Raw genomic sequence first — 8,789 nt, forward strand, 5'->3', positions numbered from 1 at the left:
AATCTATGTCAAGGCCTTTGGAGATCCGTGGAGCTGTCCGTGGTACCAAAGAGAAGCCCTCACCACCCCCCAATCTCTTTACACCACCCTACTCACCCCACCAAATCCTGTCTCTCCTCCTCCATCCCTGGTCTCATCGAGGGGTACTGCCTTTATTCAGTCATCCATGCTTGAAAGTTGCAGCACCTTAACTTATTCCTCTCCCCGGCCTCCTAAAATCAGTCCATCTCCAAGTCGTATACATTTTTCACTGAAATGTCTCTCTCATCTTCCCTCTCTTGTCCATCCTTATTATCATTGTCCCAATTCAGCCGTCAGCCTGGACCATTGCACCAGCCTCCTCATGGGTTGCCCTACATTGGACCTCACTCAGATGTCTCCATCTTGGATAAGCTTTCCTCAGTGCCCACAAGCAAATAGTTAACTCTCTCTACCCTTCTACTGACATACGTGATAACCTTCTACCATGTCTGTCACACTGTATAGAAATCATCTTAGCCCCCTCCAGTAGTCTGAGAAGGAACATGTCTGGTCTGATTTATCTCTATATGTCATTTCCAGGGGCCAGAACAAAGAGGTCCTCAGAAAGTAGTGTGAATGCATACTTTAATAGTTGCTTTCCACTTCATTTGCCAAATCTGGAAAGACCATTCCATGCAGATATAGTCATATTCATTTGGCCTTGTATCTCAAAAACCTGCCTCAGGGCCTTTGCACATGCCCTTCCTCTGCCTAGAACACTCTTTCTCTAGAACTCTGCCTACCTCTCCTTCAGCATTTAGTGTAGATGATACATCTACAGAGATATCTCCAATTTCTCAATCTAAATCAGCCCTCTTCGGATGAAATAGCGATGCAAGAGAGAAAAACAGGAGGAATCACAAGGCAGGGTACAATTAAGTGCCAAATAAGGCAAGGAGTAAAAAAAAACTACTTAGGTAGGAGTTCAAGGAATGGAGAATTTACTGTGAATTAGAAAGCTAGATAAGACTTCCTATAAGAGATGGAATATAAACTAAGTCTTCAAGATAGAGTGACAATCAGATAGATAGAAAGTAGCTGGGGTGGTCATTCCAGAGGCTGTGGGCAGGGCTGCCATGTGCAGTCATGCACGTGACCTAAGGGGCCTCAAAAGGGCTGAAATCCAACTTGTGCTCTGCCCACCAAGCCTCAGCCATTGAGGCTTTGTCCACTGGAAGGGGGCACCTTTGCCAATTGGTTCATAGGCTCCTGGGGCTAGTGGAGGTCCTACAATGAGAGAGAGGTGAGGAAAAGGCACAGTGCAAGTAGATTTAAGAAGTGGATAATCGTAAGTCTCTTTGGGACCACACTGGTTGAAACACTAGCCTTAGGGGAGGGAGAACAGAAAAGAAGGCCCATTTGATTTCATTGTCAGATCTTTGAACACCTCCGTGAGCTCTGACTCCTCAGGGAACTGTGTTAGTGGAAAATCCAACCCCAAATGGGACTCCTCAAAGAGAAGCCGGCTGAGGAGCAAACAGCAGGTTAGAATGAGGGCCTGGGACGACTTCTCGAAAATAGGAAAATGTGTCAAAAAGTGGATCCCTCCCATAGTTCTCTCCTTTTCCTTCACAGCACTCACCACAGCTTAGAGTGGGAGTCTCGCCTGTCTGTTTATTTGCAGTGGTCTGTCTTGCTGGCCAGAATCCAAGTGCCAGAAGTAAGGAGCGTGCTGTTCTTGCTGACCACTCGATCCCAAGGCCTAGTTCGGTGCCTGGCAGAACTGTTTCTTGAATGAATGAATGAATGAATGAATGGAAAAGAAAACTCAGATATTCAACAATAAGGAAGTAATTAAGCAAACGGTGGCAAATGCTGTCAATGACAACTCTAGCCGCTTAGGAAACTGTTGATGATGTAACATTAAGCAAACGGGGGCAAGCATTGCAATGACAATGCTGAGACACTGTTCTGCATAAACAGGGCCTGGAAGAACACAGAGACAAAGGAGAACAGCTGTGGATCTTGGCTGAAATTTGCCTCGCAATTTGGGTACACTGTATTAACCTTGGGGCTCTTCATATCCTTAGACCCAGAAACCCATCCCATTTCTAGAGACTTATGCCATGAATCAGAAAGGCAGCTTTCCACGGTGATGTATTACCAGGAGCAAACCTCTCAGCCCCAGGCTCTAACCTAAGCATTTTACATACACCGCATCCTGTAATCTTCACAACAGCCCTGGGATAAGTCCTGTTACGAATCACATTTTACAGACACAGAGAGAAATTGTTACCCCGAGAAGTCACTTGCCCAAGTCACACGGCCAGGAAAGGGTTCCAACTCAGCATGGCGTGACATTAGCACCCAGCTCCCAACACCCACACTCACCCCCACACCAGGACTTTGTGCACAAAAATACTCAACATATGGAAAAGAAGGGAAAAAAGAGAGAGATGAACCAAAAAACAGAGTCTTAACTATAGAGAACAAACAGATGGTTACCAGAGGGGAGGTTGGGGGGTGGTGGTGAAGTAGGTGAAGGGGATGAAGAGAACACTGATCATGATGAGCACTGAGTAATGTAAGGAACTGCTGAATCACTGTATTGTACACCTGAAACTAATATAAGACTGTATGTTAATTATACTGGAATTAAACTTTAAAAAAATTGTAAAACCAAAAACTAAAAAAATTTTAAAAATAAAAGCTAAAAACATACTCAACATATGTTTATACATAACTGAGCCCATATGTATGTCTATGTATTTATACGTAAATATATATACACACTAATCCTGAGCTATGTGAAAATTATATGCAGAGAAGAACACTGGAAGCAAATATACCAATATATTAATAGTGGTTATTCTGGGTAGTGGAATTAGGATGACTGATTTTCTTCTTTAATCTTTTCTATATTTTCTTTTCTTTTTTTTAAGTATACTCTATGCCCGGTGTGGAGCCCAGACGCAGGGCTTGAACTCACAACCCTGAGATCAAGACTTGAGCTGAGATCAAGAGTTGGCTGCTTAACCCACTGAGCCACCCAGGTGCCCCTATTCTTTTCTTTATTTTCCAAATTTTCTGCAATTAACATGCATTGTTTTGATAACTGGAAAAAATAGAATTTTAAAATTAAAAATATGTCCTCTGATTGTTCTATCACTTTTACAGCAAGTCCATTTCTGGGGAAAGACATAGGAAGGAACGGTTCAAGGGAGAGGGATGTGAGCAGCTTGGACTCCAGTTGTTTCTGTCCTGTTAGTATCCAAGACCACCACCAGGTGGCGCATGAGGTCCAGGTTTTTTTTTTGCAGAGGCTGAAGCCAGATGAGGTGTAGGGAAGGTCTACAGCAACCAGCATCTGAGTAAAACTGAAGAGCTCCTGCCTGGCTCTATTTGCAAACGCACTTTTGCACCTCGTGGCTTTTGCAAGTGTTGCTGTCTCTGCCTGGTGCATCCTCCTCTACACCCCAATGACCCCCTGTCTGGTCAGTGAGCTGTTTATCCTTAAGGCCCAGATCCAAAATCTCCTCCTCCTCTTAGACAAAGTGGTGGAGTGTCCAGGAGCACCAGGGTTCCCGGAATAGCGTATGACCAATCTTAATGAGTGAGCAGAAGGCTTCATGTGCAATTTAGGGTTAACTTTCTCAAATAAGTGGTTTCTTTTTGAATAACAATACTAGTCATTGTTCACTGTGCACACGTGTATGAGCAGGGACATCAGTCTTTTCCTGCTCTTGGACTAGAACCTCCACCATCAGCTCTCTTGGGGCCCTGGTCTGCCAGCTGCAGATCTTTCGTCTTGTTAGTCTCCATAATCACCTGAGCCAGTTCTCCATAACCTATTGGCTCTCTTTCTATGCATGTATACAGTAATACAGAAAGTTCTTTGGAGTTTCATGAACTGAGCACATGCATGCAACCAACAACCAAAGCAAGGACCAGAACATCCTCAGAACCCTGGAAGCCCCCATATGTATCCTTCAATCACCAACCCCCCCCCCACCCCAGGGTAACCACTTTCCTGACTTCTAAGGAGATAGATCAGATTTGTTTAAAATATAATAACTTTTAGCTGACTTCAAGTTTTTAATGAATTCAAGCCATACATGATCCACTGGGTGCAGAGTGGATCAGAATGCGGAATGGTCTTCAAACATAAGGGACAGTGGGGCCCACCGTGGGTGAAGTCTACAGGCACTGGGACTCCGCTTCATGGCAGGGCTTTGAAAACTTCATGTGATGTTGATCAGATGAGCACCCCTTCCCACCCCTAGCTCACTTCATGTACAGGCTGTGAGCAGGAGTTGGGGCCGGGGGCGGTGCTTCCAGAGGACATAAGGAGGGTAGCCTGGCAGAGAGCATAGCTGGAGGAAAGACCCAGAGTGGAGACCTCAGAATGCAAGGGAGCAATGGGGTGCTGGTGGGGGTGGTAAAGACATGGGGAGGTTGGCAGGTCAGTGTCAAAACAAGCTTCTTCCCATAATCATGGGGATCCCTGGGAGGCTTCTGAGCGGAGGACTGACATGGTCAGATTTCTATTTCAGAAAGAACACTCTGAGCATTAAGAAACAGAATTAACTAGCATATACTGAGCTAGACACTGCTCTAAGCCCTTGACGTGGGTTATCTAGTCCAGTGCTCACAGCAACCAAGGAGGTAGGTAGCGTTAGTATCCCCCATTTACATGTCAGCAGTCAGCCCAAGAGGGAGCTAGTGCCCAAACTCACACAGCTGAAAGGGGCAGAGCCAACTGCGGCTCAGAGCCTGACCCTTAACCTGACTCTGCCTTAGGAGAGGGGTGGGGGCAGGACCGGAAGTGGAGAGACCAGCCCTCGATGCAGTTAAGTAGCCAGGGGTGACAAGCTGGGGACCCTGGGAAGAGGTGTGAGGGGACAGGAGATCTTCCTGCTGTTCAGGCCACAGCAGGCTCCCTTTCCCTGGGCCCCAACATTTGGCCTGGGCTCCCTCTCACCAGCCTCACTCTGGGGTTCCTGGAGACCCCCAGCCTTCTCCTCCCTCACCATCCCCAGCTGCAGATCTTGCGTCTCCAAAGACTCATCCCCAAAGACTCATCCTCTTAATACTTAAACTCATCCAAGGAAGACACTGAGGAGAGGGCAGTGAGTCCAGGGCCCCACAGCTCGGGTCTCCACACTGGGAATCCTGATCCTCTGTGGGAGGGTCTCTGGGAGCTGTGAGGGCCCTGGCCCCCTCTAGTTATCATGCCAAGGTTGGGCAGGGCTGATCCCAGCTGTCTCCAGCCTCCTTCCCTTCTAGGCCTCTTCCTCCAGGCATCCCTCTCCCCTGCCTTCAACCCCTACACCTGCCTCCCCTCATCTCGGTGGGTGAGTGGCCACTAGGAGTCCTCTAGAATAGCAGTGCCCTCCCACAGAGCCCCTGTCCTGGGAAAGCTCTTGGGAAAGGCTGCCAGGTGCCAGGTGGGCAGCTGCCCCTGGTGGACAGACCACCCGGAGGGAAGAAGATGGCTCCAGGGAGAAAATAAAGCTGCAGAAGGAGGCCTGGTCTTGTCTGCCCCAATAAAAGAAGGAAGGAAGGAGGGAGAGACGGAGGCAGGAAGGAAACTAATGTTTGCTCAGCAGTTCCAATACTGGTACAAACCTTCATGGTAAAGATCATAGGGTTCTATAGTCCAGAGCAAGAGTCAGCAAACTTCTGTAAAGGGCCATGTGGTAAACAGTCTAGGCTTTGCAGGCTTCCATTGCCACTCTGCCCTTGTGGTGAGGGAACAGCCCTAGACAGTATGCAAATGAGTGGGCTAGCAGGGCTGTGCGCCAATAAAACTTTATTTACAAAAACAGGCAGAAAAGATGCTCAACATCATTGGCCATCAGGGAAATGCAAACCAAAATCACAATTAGATACTATTTCGGACCCACTAGGATGGCTATAATAAAAAAGACAGGTAAGGGTGGCGCCTGGGTGGCTCAGTCGTTAAGCGTCTGCCTTCGGCTCAGGTCATGATCCTAGGGTCCTGGGATCGAGCCCCGCATCGGGCTTCCTGCTCTGCAGGAGGCCTGCTTCTCCCTCTCCCACTCCCCCGGCTGTGTTCTCTCTCTCGCTGTGTATCTCGGTCTGTCAAATAAATAAAATCTTTAAAAAAAAAAAAAAAAAAAAGACAGGTAAGGGGGCGCCTGGGTGGCTCAGTCATTAAGCGTCTGCCTTCGGCTCAGGTCATGATCCCAAGGTCCTGGGATCGAGCCCCACATCGGGCTCCCTGCTCGGCAGGAAGCCTGCTTCTCCCTCTCCCACTCCTCCTGCTTGTGTTCCATTTCTCTACCTCTCTCTCTGTCAAATAAATAAATAAAATCTTTAAAAAAAAAAAAAAAAGACAGGTAAGGTTGGTGAGGATGTAGAGAAACTAGAACCTTCGTACACACAGAGTTCAATATAAGCCAGCCTGGCTGCTTTGGAAACTGGTGGGGCAGGTCCTCCAAGGGTGATAAACGCAGAGGTACCATGTGACCCAGCAATTCCACTCCCAGGTACGTCCCCGGGAGAAATGAAGGCATATCCACACGAAAACCTGTACAAGAGTGTGGACAGCACCACGATCCAGAAGAGTCCCCAAGTGGAAACAACCCAAATGTCCATCAACCGATAAATGGATAAATAAAACGTGGCATCATCCATTCAACGGAACACTATTTGGCAATAAAAAAGAACGAAGAAATACAAAACATAAGAAATTTCTCAGTATATAATAACATTAATCTCCAGGAACTACGGAGAAGGTGCTCTGCCAAAATGAGGGCGTAAAACAAGAAAGAGGAAGACATAAGATTCACAAAGATTTGTAGCAAAAATGAAAATTAAAAAAAAAAAAGGAATGAAGCACTGACCCATGAACCTTGAAAACATTATGCTAAATGAGAGAAGCCAGATGCATGTTGTATGTTTCTGTTCATATGAAATGTCCAGAATAGGCAAATCTAAGAGAAATTGTGATTTCTGAGGGCTGGGAGGTTCAGGAGACATGGAGGCTGAGGGCTAAGAGATGCAGGGTTTTTGGGTTTTTTTTAGGATGATGAAAATTGATAGTGGTGGTGAATACACAAAGCGGAATAAAACAAAAACTAGTGAATCATACACTTTAAAAATATGAATTATACAGTATATGTCATATTGCAATAGAACTGTTAAAAAAAAATAGTGGGCCGGATTCTTCCCACCAGCCATAATTTGCTGACTTCCGATATAAAATAGAGTAGTCAGACCGGGTTGGAATTTTTGCTCTTTTTTGTGACCTCAGGCAAGTTTGATAACTTCTCTGTTCTCTACCGTCCTCATCTGAAAAGCAGAGTGATAATAATAGTACCTATATCAGAGTGTTGGAAAAATTAAGTGAGCTGAAATACGTAAAGTGCCTACACATAGAGGATCTATCGATGTTGATGATTATTCTGTTCAGAAGCTGAGACAGAGGGAGGCTCTTATCCAAAGTCATGCAGCGAGTAAGTGACAGAGCTGGAGTTCAAGTTTCCGCGTGTCCAGTGCTGAGGATTTCCTTCTATTTTTGGATCTCTGACTCCTCCATTTCCCGCACCACTCCACAACCAATTAGCCACTGAGTCCCACACTGGCTTCTCTTGGACACTACCAAAGGGACTTTGAGCCAGCTTGAAGGATGTCTTGCCGGGCATGAGGACCACACAGGGGGCTCCAACAGCCCTGTAGCCTCTTGAACTCAAGTGTGTGCATCAGTCAGGATAGGCTATGTTATGCTGCAGTGACAAATGTCCCCCAAGTCTCAGCAACTTAACAGAAAAATCTATTTCTCACCCACACTATGTATACAGAACAGGGGCCCTGCACATAGTTATCATGCAAGGTCATAAGACTGATAGACAACACATGCGTCTATGGCCACCATGGGTGGGAAGAAAGGGGACGTGGTGAGTTACACCCTGGTTCTTAAAGCTTCACTCAGAAGTGATGCATGCCGGCTCTGGTTAGATAGCATTGACCAGAGCAAGTGTAACTTCAGAGTTAGAGAAGATAGCAGTCCCCCCATGCGATGGAGGAGGAGAGCCAGAAATGTTTAGTGAACTCTGTCTTGGCAAGCATGGTGCACCTCAGAGAGGGACCAGGGCAGTGGGCCCCACATGGCCCCAGGCCCCGGAACCAAACTGCAAAGGGCAGCGGCGTGGCACCCAGGGAGCTTAGTGGCCTCCGGGGGCTTCTAGGGTGAGGGCAGGAGAAGCGCCTGTCACATGCTAGGCACCCAATAAATCCAGCCTTGCCTGGCCCCAAAAGGACGATGACAGAAGAATAAAACTGGGATATTAAAGGTCACTTAGCCCAAGCTCCTGAATCAGAAATGGGAAAAAAGAAAGGGAAATAAGGAGGGGACAGATGGGGAGTGGGGAGATGGGGGAAATGATCCTCCTTACCTGCCCCCTCCAAGCAACAAAGCCCAAGCACTCAGCAGAATCCCCTGCTGTTCTCTGCGTGGTAGAAAGCAGAGTGTCACTCCCTATCCTACCACCTAAAGTGACAGGTGTCCCACGGAGAGGACTGTCCTCAAAGACCCAGCCTCCCAGGGGTAAGGCTGATGTATGACACAGAAGTTGGGGCTGGGTGACTCCCTGATGGCCCCACCTGCAGACCCAGCCTTGATGAATGGAATAGACCCCACCTTTGGCTGTGCATTAGGTTCAAAGCAAGGAGATCAGAGGTGACTTCGAACTGCCTTTGACTAACTCAGTTTGCCTTGACATGATAGGTGGAAAGTACTCTCAGTTGTACTGAGAGCCATTTCTAAAGAAGGAAACATAACCACGGCAGGCAGTTACACCGAT

This window comes from Halichoerus grypus, chromosome 14 (assembly GCF_964656455.1).
Source record: "Halichoerus grypus chromosome 14, mHalGry1.hap1.1, whole genome shotgun sequence".
Taxonomy (NCBI): domain Eukaryota; kingdom Metazoa; phylum Chordata; class Mammalia; order Carnivora; family Phocidae; genus Halichoerus; species Halichoerus grypus.